Source organism: Lutra lutra, chromosome 7 (assembly GCF_902655055.1).
Source record: "Lutra lutra chromosome 7, mLutLut1.2, whole genome shotgun sequence".
In the NCBI taxonomy this organism is placed as follows: domain Eukaryota; kingdom Metazoa; phylum Chordata; class Mammalia; order Carnivora; family Mustelidae; genus Lutra; species Lutra lutra.
The window spans coordinates 27,157,985-27,171,504 of NC_062284.1; the positions used below are offsets into that span (position 1 = coordinate 27,157,985).

At 36.0% G+C, this 13,520-nt stretch overlaps 1 protein-coding gene across 8 annotated transcripts in view; it reads right to left on the reverse strand.

The window, feature by feature from the left end:
• The window catches only part of HERC2 (HECT and RLD domain containing E3 ubiquitin protein ligase 2), a 237,320-nt gene that overhangs the window by 36,841 nt on the left and 186,959 nt on the right, over positions 1 to 13,520 (reverse strand). The gene's annotated exons all lie outside the window — the stretch shown is intronic.

A 13,520-nucleotide genomic window follows, 5' to 3' on the forward strand; every position in this document is an offset into this window, starting at 1 on the left:
GCTTCTCCCTCTGACCTTCTCCTCGCTCATGCTCTCTCTCACTGTCTCTCTCTCAAATAAATAAATAAAATCTTTAAAAAAAAATAATAAAATGTCAACAAAATTTTTGAGACACGCAAAAACACTGAAAAGTGTGAGCAATACTCAGGAATAAAATCCGTCAATAAAAGTGGACTCTGATGGGTCAAATACTAGCTTTAGCAGACAACAACTTTTAAGCAACTGAAATAACCATATTCAAAAATTTCAAAAAAAAAAAAAAGATAAGAGACAACATAGGAAAACAAGATAACAATGATTTAACAAATACAGAATCTCAATAAAGAGAAAGAAACTATGAGGAAAGTACTAAAAGGAAATTTCTGAATTGGAAAGTGTAATAACCAAATGAAAAATTCAGTAGATGGGCAAAATGGCAGATTTAAAATGGAAAAAAATCAGTCAAATTGAAGACTGTATAATTTCTATTTGACTCTAACTGGGAAAATAAGAGGAAAAAGATTGAGGAAAAATAAGCAAAGTCTCAATCATCTTGGAGACAACATCAAGGAATATAAACATAGGCATAATGAGAATTTCCTCTCAATAAAGAGGGAAGAGGAAAAAAAGGGGACAGAAAAAGTAATTAAACACACAGAGCCAAACCCCCCCAATTTGATGAAAAACATTAATCTACAGTTCCCAAAATTAATAAATCCCAAGTAGGATAAACAAAGAGATTCACAACCAGACACGTTATACTGAAACTGCTGAAAACCAAAGACAAAGAGAAAACCATGAAAACAGCAAGAGATTTAAAAAAAAAAAAAAAAAGACACACAACATCTAGGAGTACAAAATATCATTAATGGCTGACTTCTCCTAAGAAACAATGGTAAACAGAAACCAGTGAGATGACGTGTTTAAAATAATACGGGGGGAAACTCCTATCAACTAAGAATTCTCTATCTAGCAAAACTATCTTCAAAAAGTGAAGGCAAAATAAAAACATTCCCAGATAGCAGATACTGATATGATATCAAAAAGAAACATGAATCCATGGGAGAAATAAAGAACACTGGAAATGGGAAATAAGTGTTTTAAAAGACAGGTTTTTTTTTTCCCTTTCCTTAGTATTTTTAAAAAACAAAAGATTACATAAAACAGCACTTAGGAAACTATAGTCCATCCCTCTGTTTTTACATAGCCTGTGAGCAAAAAATGGTTTGTATATTTTCAAATGGTTGGGGAAAAAATTCAAAATAGTATTTTGTGACATATGGAAGTTTGCCAATCCCTGGGATAATGCAATGATTATTATACCACATACATGCACATGTAACACATACGGTTACAAATCTGTTGCACAGCTTTGTAACATATAAATGTAATATATATGACAATAATAGCAAGAAGGAGGGAAGAGGAAATAGACCTGTGCTGGAGCAAAGTTGCTGTATTTTACCAGAATTAAGGTATTAGCATGAAGCAGATTATGATAAATTCAAACATATACTATAATCCCCAGAGCAAACACTAAAAAAAAGTGGCTAAAAAGCAACAGAGGAATTAAAATGGTACATTAAAAAATTTTTAACACAAAAGAAAGCAGTAAAGGAAGAAGCAAAAAAGACACAAGGCATGGGAAAACACAGCAAAATGGCAGATGTAAATTCAACCAAAGCCATAATTACACTAGAAAATGAATGGCTTAAGCATCTCCATCAAAAGGCAGAGACTGCTGAATTTTAAAAAAATGAAACAAAACAAAACAGAATCCAACTAAAAGGTGCATAACCAGAGACAAACCATGGCTCAAAGTAAAAAGATGGAGAAAGGTCTAGCATGCAAACAATAACCATAAGAGAAATGGAGTGGCTATACTAATATTATACAAATAGACACGTTGTTAATAGAGACAAAGAGGGACATTTCCCATTGAAAAGAGTCGAAAATCAGGAATATATAACAATTACAAAGGTATACATACCGAATAACAAAGCTCCAAAACAAATGAATGAAAAGCTGATAGAAATCAAAGAAGTAGGCAAATCCACAACTACAGCTAGAGATTTCAGTATCAAATCTCAACTGATAGAACAAGCGAACAGAAAATCAGGAACACTACAGAGTTCAACAGGACTACCAATGATCTTTTTTTTTTTTTTTCCAATGATCTTAACCTTAGAGACCATTGCAAAACATTCCCCCTAACGAAGGAAAAATGCACATTCCTATGTAGCAGACATGAAACATTCTCTAGGATAGATCACATTCTATAAAACAAGTCTCAACAATTTTAAAAGATCTGAAATCATTCAATTCAATGTATGACTGAATAACTGCAATCATAATTGTGTAACTAAAATGGAATTAAATCAGAAATTGCAAACAGAAAGAAATTTGGGAAATCCCCAAATACCTAACACTTCTAAATAACCCATGGTTCAAAGAGATCTCAAAAAAGAAACTAGAAAGTATTTTAGGTCGAACAAAAAAATGAAAACACAGCACTATCATAATTTATGTGATATAGCTAAAGCAGTGGTTAGAAGGAAATCTATCACTTCAAACTCTATTAGAAAAGAGACTCAATAAGCTATGCTTCCACCTTAAAAAAAAAAAGCGCAAAACCATATTATATCTAAAGCAGAAGGAAGAAAATTATAAAGCTCAAAGTAGAAACCAATGAAATAGAAAACAAAAACTGAAGGAAAAACCAAATCAATGAAACCAGATGTTAGTTCTTTGAAAAGATCAACTTTTCAATAAACTTTTAACATGGCTAATGGTGGGGGAGGGGAAGAAATAAAGAAAATTCAAATGACCAAAAACCAGGAAAAAGAGAAGGGACATCACTACTGTGATATAATAAGATATATATTTGGTCTTTGTCCCCCATCCCTGGCACAGAGCTCCTAAAATCCTAGAAATTCCCCATTAGGAGTGTCTTTTGTCATTCATAAGGAACCTTTTGAGTCCACCTGAGTTTATGCTAATGAGCTAACTTAGGGTGGGGTCCCTAGATCACCTCAGAATGAGGTTGGTCACCAGGAAGACCAAATGTTTGGAAAGTTGGACTTTTAAAACCCACCAAGAGATCTCTGGGAAGGGGAGCAAGTGTGGAGGGGGTGTTGTAGATTAAGGTACATAAAAACTCCTGAATGGCAAGATCTGATAAGCCTCCATATGCTGGGAGAGTGGTACACCCATTTCACAGGGGCAGAAGCTCCTGTACTCAGGCCTTATCCTGACCTCATCCTATGTACCTCTTCATCTGGCTATTCATCTGCACCGTTTATAATATCCCTTCTAATAAACTGGTAAACCTAAGTGTGAAGCAGAACAAAGGACACTTCATTTCAAATTAAGTTGGGAGGCCAGAAAGGGGAATTCTCATGCCCTACCACTCTTTATCAGTTGCAGAATCCCACAGGAAGAGAGGTTACCTTGCATTCTCAACAGGAAGCCTGTACATTACTATCCTAGTAGGAAGAAGGGTTTTTTCCTCTTCCAGTAAGAGCCCAGCCAATGAGACTATCACAACTCAACCAATGAAAAGCCGCTACACTTTTTTTTTTTTTTTTTAGTTTGAAGATAGTATTTTTTTTATTAACATATAATGTACTATTAGCTCCAGGGGAACAGGTCTGTGAATTGCCAGGTTTACACACTTCACAGCACTCACCATAGCACATACTTTCCCCAATGTCCATAACCCCACCACCCTCTCCCTACCCCCCTCCTCTCGGCAAGCCTCAGTTTGTTTTGTGAGATTAAGAGTCTATTATGGTTTGTCTCCCTCCTGACCCCATCTTGTTTCATTTATTGAAAAGCCACTGTACTTTGAACTCACAGTTTACTCCAATGGAATTTTTGTTTATAAGAGCCCCTTACAACTATCCCCTTTCCTCAATAAAAGAGAATAATTCTCCTTTGTTCTGTGAACTTACCTATGGCTTTTGCTATGACTTGCTTGTCCCAAATGGCAATTCCTTCGCTATTCTCAAATAAAACCATTTGCTGGTAAAATAGCAGGTTGTTTTACTTTTAAGGTCAACATAAGAAAATGTTTCTCTGAATTCTGTGAGCTGCTCTAGCAAATTAATCAAACCCAAGGACGAGGCCACAGAAACCTCTGATTTATACCAAATCAGTCAGAAGCATAGGTGATAATCCAGATTTGTGACTAACATCTGAAGCTGTGGGACTGAGCCCTTAACCTGTGGGATCTGACACTATTTCCATGTCAAGATTGAGTTAAATTTTAGGACATCCAGCTGGTGTCACAGAATTGCTTGATGTGTGGGAAACTCACTTTCCCACACATCTGGTGTCAGAAGTGAAGGACTGCTATGGCAGCATATTGAAAGTAGAGGAGATACACAGGAATGTGTTATTTCATTAGAACCAACCATCCCTACAGAAATATAAAGGGTTTTGAGGGATACTAAAAACAACTTTATACCAACACATTACACAATTTAGATGAAATGAACAAATTCCAAAAAAAGACACAGTTACCAAAATTGATTCAAAAAGGAACAGAATATCTAACAAGATTTACCTCCCCAAAAAGAAAAGCTCAGGCCCAGATGGCTCCACCAGTGAATTCATCAGCTATTTAAAGAACAATAATACCAATCCTACACAAACTTTTTCAGAGAACAGAGGAGGAGGGAAACACTTTGCAACCCAACCTATTAAGACCAGTATTGTCCTGATACCAAAACCAGACACAGCTATCACAAGAAAGCAATGTAAATAAATAAATTTTAAAATACAAACTTAAAGCTATAAAGCAACACTATTCATGAAAATAGATGCAAAAATCCTTAACAAAATATTAGCAAACCAAATCCTTCAATATATAATAAAGATTACACATTGTGAACAATTGTGATTTCTCCAGGAACTCAAAGTGAGTTTAATATCCAAAATCTGATTCCTACAATATGCTATATTGAGTAAACAACAAACACACAAAAAGCTTTTGACAAAATCCAACACCCACTCATAAAATCTATACCCCAAACTAGGAAAAGAAAGAAATTTCCTCAAGCTAATAAGGGCATCTATGAAAAATCTACAGTTAATGGACATAACACTGACAGACTAAACGTATTCACCTTATTGGAACAAGGAAAGGATTTCTACTCTCATTCTTAGTATGCAACTGATTCTAGACAGTCTCTGCTCTAGTGTAAGGAACAGATGATGTCTGTTAAATGTCACAGGGTGTTAACTGTTATGAAGAAGGAAGGGTGTGAAATGAGATTGGGGAAAGGCTGTTTCAGCATATGGTGGTTAAACCGGAAAGGATTCTCTAAACAAGAGAGATATGGCTGTAAGTAATTGCCTAGAGGAAGAATATTTCAGGCAGATGGCAGATACAAAGTGAGACAAAGAGTCTAAATCTGGAATATACTTCAGGACTGGTAAAGAAGATGATGTGGAGGGGCCTGGAGAGAGAGACAAAGGAGTGAGGAAGCAATACACTGAAGAGGTACCAGAGCTCATACAGTCATACAGACCATGATCAGAAGTTCAGTTCTTATTTTCAAGTTATAGTTATAGGGGCATATTGGTGGGTTTTAAGCAGAGGACCAGTAGGTTCTGACTGGTTCCCAAGGTGGTTTTAAAAGAGTATCTCTGGATGTCCTGTAGGGAGCCTATTCTGGGAGACACAGGAGGTTATGTGCTAGTATAGTATGTGGTGCTAGTATAATACACTGGGTGAGACCAGCTGGCTGGACCCAGAATGGCCAGGAGTTAGAGAGAAATGACTGAGTTAGTAATATATTTTAAAAGTAGAAATGACAGGTACTTCCAGGAAAGATGGCAAAGTAGGAGGACCCTAAACTCACTTCACCCCACAGATACAGTTAGATAACTAGATACAGTAGATACAACTAGATAATACTCACATCAGAGCAAACAACCCAGAAAAGGACCCAAAGACTGGCTGAACAAATATCACAACTAAAATCTGTCAAGGGATTCACAAAATAAAAAGATGTAAAATCTGACACTATATACCTAAACCATTGGGGGAGAGAAGAGTAAAGAATGGGTTCAAATTTAAGCAACCATCAACTTGACATAGACTGCTATATGCAGAAGATGTTATATATAAACCTAATGGTAACCACAAATCAAAAACTAGTAATATGCAAAGATATGCAAAGATAAAAAGAAAGGAATCCAAGTATATAATAAAAGAAAACCAGCAAACCATGGAAGAGAGAAAGAAAAGGATCAGAGAAACTATATGAAAACAACCACAAAACAAGTGACAAAAAAATGGCAATAAATAAGCATTTATCAATAATTACTTTGAATCTAAGTGGACTAAATGCCCCAAACAAAAAATATAGGGTGACAGAGAAGATAAAAAAACAAGACCCATCTGTATGCTGCCTACAACAGACTCATTTCAAACGTAAAGACATCTGCAGATTCAAATTGAGAGGGTGGAGAAATATTTATCACACAAATGGATGTCAAAAGAAAGCTGCAATGCTTCTATCGGACAAAACAGACTTTAAAACAGTCTGTACCGGGCACCTGGGTGGCTCAGTGGGTTAAAGCCTCTGCCTTCAGCTCAGGTCATGGTCCCAGGGTCCTGGGATCAAGCCTCGCATCGGGCTCTCTGCTCGGCAGGGAGCCTGCTTCTTCCTCTCTTTCTCTGCCTGCCTCTCTGCCTACTTGTGATCTCTATCTGTCAAATAAATAAATAAAATCTTTAAAAAAAAAAAAAACAGTCTGTACCAAGAGACAAAGAAGGACTCTATAAATAATAAAGGGGACAATTCAATAAGAATATATAACAATTGTAGATATTTATGCCCCTAACATGGGAGCACCCAAATACATAAAAGAGTTAATAACAAACATAAAAAGGAACTAATCAACAGTAATAACAGTAATTATAGGGGACTTTAACACCCCACTTATATTGATGGACAAATCACCCAAACAGAAAATCAACAAGGAAACAGTGGCTTTGAATAACACACTGGACCAGATGAATTTAACAAATATATACAGGATAGCAGAATACACATGCTTGTTAGAGGCACAAAGAACATGCTCCAGAATAGATCACATATTAGTCCACAAAACAACCCTCAAAAAATTCAAGATCAAAGTCATACCATTCATCTTTTCTGATCACGATGCTATGAAACTAGAAACCAACCACAGGAAAAATGTGGAAAGAACACAAATACATGGAGGTTAAATAACATGCTACTGAAAAATGAATGGGTTAACCAAGAAATCAAAGAAGAAATCATAAAGTATATGGAAACAAACAAAAATGAAAACACAATGGTCCACAAGTTCTGGGATGCAGGAAAAAAAAAGAGGGAAGTTTATAGCAATAAAGGCCTACCTCAAGAAGAAAGAAAAGTCTCAAATAACCTAACTTTACACTTAAAGGAGCTAGAAAAAGGACAACAAACAAAACCTAAAACCAGCAGAAAGAAGGAAATAATAAAGATTAGAGCAGAAATAAATGATACAGAAACTAAAAAAACAAACAAAAAAACAATAGAACAGATCAATGAAACCAAGAGCTGGTTGTATGACAAAATCAATAAAATTGATAAACCTCTAGCCAGACCAACCAAAAAAAAAAAAAAAGAGAGAGAGAGAGAAAGGACCCCAATAAATACAATCACAAATGAAAGAGGAGAAATAACAACAAACACCACAGAAATACAGTTGTAAGAGAATATTATGAAAGACAATATGCCAAAAAATTAGACAATCTAAAAGAAAATAAATTCCTACAAACATATAAACTACCAAACCTGAAGCAGGAAGTAACAGAAAATTTGAATAGACTGATAAGCAGCAAGGAGATTGCAAGAGTAATAAAAAAACTCCCAACAAATTAAAGTCCAGGACCAGACAGTTTTACGGGCAAATGCTACCAAACATTTAAGGAAAGAGTTAATACCTATTCTTCTCAAACTATTCCAGATATTAAAAGAGTAAGGAAAACTTCCAAGCTATTAGGCCACTATCACCCTGATACCAAAACCAGATAAAGACACCACACAAGAGAACTAGAAGCCAGTATCTCTAATAAACATAGACACAAAATCCTCAAAAAAATACTACCAAACTGAATCCAATAATACATTAAAAAAGTCATTCACCACAGCCAAGTGGGATTTATTCCCGGGATGCAAGGGTGATTCAACATTCGCAAATCAATCAACATGATACAATACATCAATAAGAGAAAGGATTAAAATCCATGTAATCATTTCAACAGATGCAGAAAAAGCATTTGACGAAGTACAATAATCACCCATGATAAACGCCCTCACAAAGTGGGTTTAGAGGGACATAATAAAAGCCATATACGAAAAACTCACAGTGAACATCATACTCAATGGGGAAAAAACTGAGAGCTTTTCCCCTAAGGTCAGCAATAAGATGAGGATGTCTACTCTCCAAAAAGTCGGGTTTTTTAAAGACTTTATTTATTTACTTATTGAGGGGCGGGCGAGGGGAGGAGCAGAAGAGGAGGAAGTAGAAGGGGACAGACTCTTAAGCAGAGCCCAACATGGTGATCGATCCCATGACACTGAGATCATGACCTGAGCCGAAACCAAGAGTTGGATACTTAACCTACTGGGCCACTCAGGTGTCCCTACTACACCACTTGTATTTAACTTGCACTGGAAGTCCTAGTCATAGCAATCAGACAACAAAAAGAAATAAGAGGTATTCAAATTGGTAAGGAAGAAATAAAACTTTCTGATTTGCAGATAACACGATACTCTATATAGGAAATCCTAAAGACTCCACTAAAAAACTACTAGAACTAATATATAAATTCAGTAGAATTACAAGATACAAAATTAATATGCAGAAATCTATTGCATTTTTATATACACTAATAATGAAGTAGCAGAAAGAGAAATCGAAGAATCAATCCCAATTACAATTGCACAAAAAATAATAAGATACCTATGAATAAACCTAACCAAAAAGGTGACAGACCTATATACTGAAAACTATAAAACACTGATTAAAGAAACTGAAGACATAGGGGGCACCTGGGTGGCTCAGTGGGTTAAAGCCTCTGCCTTCAGCTCAAGTCATGATCCCAGGGTCCTGGGATCGAGCCCCACGTCGGGCTCTCTGCTCAGTGGGGAGCCTGCTTCCTTCTCTCTCTCTGCCTGCCTCTCTACCTACTTGTGATCTCTGTCTGTCAAATAAATAAAATCTTTAAAAAAAAAAAAAAAAGAAACTGAAGACATAACGAAATGTACAGATATTCCATGCTCATGGATTGGCAGAACAAATACTATTAAAATGTCTTTATTACCCAGAGCAATCTCTATCCAAATACCAACAGCATTTTTCGCAGAACTAGAATAAACAATCCTAAAATTTATATAGAGCACAAAAGACCTCGAATAGCCAAAGCAACCCTGACAAAGAAAACCAAAGCTGGAGGCATCACAATTCTGGACTTCAAGTTACATTACCAAGCTGTAGTGATCAAAATAGTATGGAACTAGCAAAAAAACAGACATACAGATCAGTGGAACAGGACAGAAAACCATAAATGGACCCATAACTCTACCATTAATTAATCTTCGACAAAGCAAGAAAGAACGTCCAATGGAAAAAAGACCGTATTTTCAACAAATGGTGTTGGGAAAACTGGACAGCTACATGCAAAGAATGAAACTGGACCTTTTTCTTACACCATACATAAAAATAAATTCAAAATGGATTAAAGACCTAAATGTGAAGGACTCCTGGGGGACTCAGTCAGCTAAATGTCTGCCTTAGACTCAGGTCACAATCTTGAGGTCCTGGGATCACATCCTACGTCGGACTACTGCTCACTGGGGAGTCTGCTTCTCCCTCTCCCTCTGCACCCTCTCTCAAACACATACGTAAATAAATCTTAAAAAAAAAAACTAAATGTGAGAACTAAAACCATAAAAATCCTAAAAGACAGCATAGGCAGTAATGTCTCTGACATCAGAAAAGCAAACTTTTCTAGATGTCTCCTGAGGGAAGTGAAATAAAACCAAAAATAAACTACTGGGACTTCATCCAAATAAAAAGCTCTGCACAACAAAGGAAACAATCAATAAAACTAAAAGGCAATCTACAGAATGGCATAAGATATTTGCAAATGACATGTCTGATAAAGGGTTAATACCCAAAATATAAAGAACTTATAAAATTCAACAGCCAAAAAACAAATAATCTAATTAAAAAATGGGCAGAAGACTTGAACAGACTTTTCTCCAAAGAAGACATACAGATGACCAACAGACACATGAAAGGATACTTATCATCAGGGAAACACAAATCAAAACTACAATGAGGTATCACCTCACACCTATCAAAATGGCTAAAATCAAAACCACAAGAAACAGTTAAGTATTGGTGAAGATGTGGACAAAAAGGAACCTTCTTACACAGTTAGTGGGAATGTAAACTGGTACAGCCACTCTGGAAAACAGAATGGAGGTTTCTCAAAAGTTAAAAATTGGAGCACCTGGGTGGCTCAGTCAGTTAAGCGTCTGATCCCAGGATCCTGGGATCAAGCTCCACATCAAGCTCTCTGCTCAGTGGGGCGGGAGGGCTGCTTCTCCCTCTGCCTCTGCTTGTGCTCTCTCTTGCTCTTTCTCTCCCAAATAAATAAATAAAATCTTAAAAAAAAAAAAAAAGTTAAAAATAGAGCTACGCTATGATCCAGTAATTGCACTACTGGGTATTTACTCCCAAAATACAAAAACACTAATTCAAAGGGACACATGCACCCTGATGTGTATAGCAGCATTTTTTACAATAGCCAGGATATGGAAGCAGCCCAAGTATCTATCGATAGATGAATGGACAAGAATGTAGTATGTGTATACACACACACACACACACACACACACACACAATGACTACTACTCAGCCATAAAAAAGAACAAAATCTTTTTTCATTTGCAATGATGTGGATGGAGCTACAGAGTATAATGCTAAGTATAACAAGTCAGTCAGAGAAAGACAAATACCATATGACTGTACTCCTACATGGCATTTAAGAAGTAAAACAAATGAGTAAAGGAAAAAAAGAAAGAGAGAGAGAGAGAAACAAGAAAGAGACTCTTAACTATAGAAAACAAATGGATGGGGGGTGGGTGGGAGAGTAGGTGAAATAGGTGATAGGGATTAAGGAGGGCACTTGTGAAGAGTACCAGGTGATGTATGGAAGTGACGAATCACTATATTGTACACCTAAAACTAATATAATACTGTATGTTAACTATACTGGAATTTTTTTTTAAAGCAGAAATGATGGGATTTGCTGGTGGAGTAGTTATGAAGTAAGAGAGAAACAGAGAAGATGAAGAGGGCCATCAAATTTTTGATGTAGGTAAATGATCAGTAGAAATATCTTTTGTTTTTTCAATTTCTATCATGAGTCATAGCTTAAAGAAAGCTTTTCTAAAAGTTATAAAAATTTACATAAATATGAGCAAGATAAAAGTATCAAGGTCAAATCCAATACAAAGTTATTCTTAGAAAAGAGAAAATAAGAAACAGAATAATGTCCTTTCAATGAACACAGACCAGAAAGATATGCCTATGAAAAATAGCAAAACTATAATCTACTACTTCTAAAAAAGTTTTTAAAAATTAACAAAATTATCAAAATATGAAAGAAACAATGCAACTTAAAATTAGGACAACCAAAATATTAAATAATAAAATTCATTTAAAAAATTACCAAAAAAATTACAAAATTCAGACTAAACTAGAAAGAATATAGGAGTAAATGAACACAATGGATGGTGCCTTAAGACAAACAGGAGGAAAGGAGGAAAAAAAAAGAGAGAGAAAGTATTTGAGAGATGAAGTAGTCAGCACTGACTCTAAAAGTTATCCAACCCAAGATGACCACATTTCATGAAAGAGAGCTAAAGGATGCAACAGTACAAACTGTAATACAGAGAAAAGACCTGAAACTACATTTTAAAGGACCACACCCCTTACTGATGACTATCACCTACAGTACCCAATATGAAAACATATTCTAGTAAAATTACTGAAACAAAGCACAGCACATAAGGGGGGAAAAAACAGATTATCACCATCACACTTTCACAGAGGAAGAATATGTGATCCAAAGATTTACCACCAAGAAAAGCTAACTTTCAGGTTTGGGCCCAAACTGTCACGAACAAGCTGATCCCAAGGCTGCCATCCTCTGAGTGTTGCTGAATAACTGACTAGAGAGTGAGCTTCAGACAATCATAATGAAAAAAGAGACAAAGGACTAGAAGTGAGCATTAAACAGAGTAAAACTAAGACTGAAAGAAGTATAGTGTGTAATAGCTATTATGCTTTAGTAGACATAGTATATTTTAATAAAGTTGGGAGAAAGAAGAGAGCTAAGACAAAAAGTTTTTTAGCCATTTTTAGGAATTATATTCCATGTTTGTTTGTATTAGAATCGAATCGTGAGTCCATTGCTTATGCAACATGAGATAAAGCAAATGAATAATTGTGAGATATTCTAATTCTGTCATCCCTGTCTAACCAGGATTTTCAGTATAGAAGAAAACAGATGTAACAGAAGAGGCTAAATAGAAACCTTGCAGTTCTGAATTTGAATCTAATGTATCAGTATGGACTCAAAGGAAAGTCAGTCAGTGGACTGCCTAAGCATTCATCCTATCTGTTTACTGAAAAGGTCTAGAAACAATGATAGCCCAGTAATCTGAAATGCCATCTCCATTAAAAGACACCAAGGAAGATTCCAGGTGGAGGGCAGGAACTACATGACAAGCCTAAAGCATCTTGTCATATCATACTGCATGGAGGTTATCAATGGACCATCAAAGTCATTTCCAGAGACAAACTGAAGAGGTTTCTATGTCTAGGGATGAGATAATTTGAGCTTCAATGGGATCATAATTACAATTATCAAAGCCCGTCATATGTGTTTAAATCCATGAATTCACAATGATATAAAAGAAAAAAAACTCTAACTGACCACCTTCAAAGAATGACAGGGAATGAATTCATTCTCTTAATAACAGAAGTGGGAGGGAAAAAGAAAAAACAACTCAAGCTTTTAATCCCTTCTTGCTTATGCAAACAGCACCCCTGGGTAACCAACTAAAGGATGAGGGAAAGTATCTCTTTATAAAGTATTCCAGCTAATAAGAAAGAAAGAAACGAAATAATTAGAATGGCCCCATTTTGCAACCCCAGTGGATTAACAGCCTTGGATTCTGAGCATCAATAGCTGCTAACATCATATTAAGAAAAGATAAGCGGCAGGTACTTCCAGGTGCTGGGACACAACTACCAATGGTCTTGCCAAAGGGACTAAACTACTTGCAGCTCAAATCAAGGCAAATTTGCAGAAAGACAAGGTTGAGGAACAGGCTAAAGTACAGCAAGGGTATACAAATCCAGGCTGTAGGGAAGCCCAAAGGGTCAAAAGCCCAGGTTCCTCAACAAATACCTTGCTGAAAAATGGAAAAAGAAAATAA